The sequence below is a fragment of the Lepidochelys kempii genome, chromosome 4 (assembly GCF_965140285.1).
Source record: "Lepidochelys kempii isolate rLepKem1 chromosome 4, rLepKem1.hap1, whole genome shotgun sequence".
In the NCBI taxonomy this organism is placed as follows: domain Eukaryota; kingdom Metazoa; phylum Chordata; order Testudines; family Cheloniidae; genus Lepidochelys; species Lepidochelys kempii.
In genome coordinates this window covers 32764861-32766991 of record NC_136383.1, presented here as the reverse complement: position 1 = coordinate 32766991, position 2131 = coordinate 32764861, and the positions used below count along the sequence as shown (strand labels likewise).

At 36.1% G+C, this 2131-nt stretch overlaps 1 non-coding gene across 1 annotated transcript; it reads right to left on the bottom strand.

Moving 5' to 3' along the window:
• Positions 1-555: 555 nt before the first annotated feature.
• On the bottom strand, positions 556-683 carry LOC140911022 (U6atac minor spliceosomal RNA). Its single transcript, XR_012158815.1, has one exon. It is a non-coding gene; the product is annotated as a U6atac minor spliceosomal RNA (small nuclear RNA).
• Between the last annotated feature and the right edge of the window lie 1448 nt (positions 684-2131).

Genomic DNA, 2131 nt, shown 5'->3' with positions numbered 1-2131 from the left:
TTTTCAACATAAATGAACAAAGTACATTTGGTGATGTGTTATCCTTACTTTTTAAAAATTGTTCATTTGATAACTCACCAAGATGAGTAATTCTCTGTGGAGCTCTTGGTCAGTAGTACAAATGAGCAAGTTTCTACTGTATTTTCTTTTTTTCTTTGCCAGGAAGGCTTTTAAAGAAAAGTAAACATTTTTACAACTCATTTAAGGTAGTTAAGACCCCTAATTACAGAAAGTGCAAGAATGAAAGGTTCAGAAAATTGGGCTTAACCATAAATTCATTACACTCACTGATCATTAACTTAATTATGCCAACCATGGGTGAAATGCATATAGTTTCTACTAATAAAAATAGAGCAATTAAGTTCTACATCAAGGAGCAAATGCAGTTAGTTACCATTACTGTGTAATTCCATAACAGATTTTTTATCCCTGGTTAATTCAGTGACTGCCTTTATTTATGCTTCCTAGCATCTTAACTATGCAAAATTATTTACTAGAAAATCATAGAGATGTGTTTTCTCTCTCTTTTAAAAAAAACAAAAAAAAACAAACCACCACAACCCGTGGTTAGATACCGCAAAGTAAGTGGCAATGCCTTAACCATATGTGTGTTGTAAAGGTCACAAGGACCTCTTCCATCCTTCTTAAGGGGAGTACTAACCTTCTCTCCTTTCATTCAACACTATGAGGCCTTTTGCCTTGCAACTTAAAACCAGGGCTCTGAGGTTTGTTCTTGCCATTCAATATGCTTATCAGTTCCCTTTCACATGGGAATGGAACATGAATACTATTTATTTATTTATTAGGATTAATGGCTTTTAGGGCTGTCAATTAATCGCAGTTAACTCATGCGATTAACTCAAAAAAATTAATCGCAATATTAATCGCATCATTAAACAATAGAACGCCAATTGTAATTTATTAAATATTTTTGGATGTTTTTCTACATTTTCAAATATATCCATTTCAGTTACATCACAGAATACAAAGTGTACAGTACTCACTTCATATTTTTATTACAAATATTTACACTGTAAAAATGATAAGAAATAATATTTTTCAATTCACCTCATACAAGTACTGTCGTGTAATCTCTTTATCATGAAAGTGCAGTTTACAAATGTAGATTTTTTTTTTGTTACATCATGGCACTCCGAAAAAAAAATTGTAAAACTTTAGAGCCTACTAGTCCACTCAGTCCTACTTCTTGTTCAGCCAATCGCTAAGAGAAAAAAGTTTGTTTACATTTATGGGAGGTAATGCTGCCCGCTTCTTATTTACAATGTCATTTGAAAGTGAGAGCAGGCATTCACATGACATTGTTGTAGCTGGTGTCGCAAGATATTTACATGCCAGATACGCTAAAGATTCATATGCATCTTCATGCTTCAGCCATCGTTCCAGAGGACATGCTTCCATGCTGATGACACTTGTTTTAAAAAAAAAATGTGTTAATTAAATTTGTGACTGAACTCCTTGGGGGGAGAATTGTATGTCTCCTGCTCTGTTTTACTCTCATTCTGTCATATATTTCATGCTTTTGTAGTCTTGGATGATGACCCAGCACATGTTGTTAGTTTTAAGAACACTTTCACTGCAAATTTGACAAAATGCAAAGCAGATACCAATGTGAAATTTCTAAAGATAGCTACAGCACTCGACCCAAGGTTTAAGATTCTGAAGTGCCTTCCAAAATCTGAGAGGGACGAGGTGTGGAGCATGCTTTCAGAAGTCTTAAGAGAGCAACACTCTGATGCAGAAACTACGGAATGCTAACCACCAAAAAAAGAAAATCAACCTTCTGCAGGTGGCATCTGAATCAGATGCCACATGAACATGCGTTGGACCACACTGCTTTGGATGGTTATCGAGCAGAACCTGTCATCCGCATGGATGCATGTCCTCTGGAATGGTGGTTGAAGAATCAAGGGACATAATCTTTAGCGCATTTGGCACGTAAATATCTTGTGGTACCGGCTACAACAGTGCCATGCAAATGCCTGTTCTCGCTTTCAGGTGACATTGTAAGCAAGAAGCAGGCAGCATTGTCTTCTTCAAAAGTAAACAAACCTGTTTGTGTGAGCGATTGGCTGGACAAGAAGTAGGACTATTGGACTTGTAGGCTCTAAAG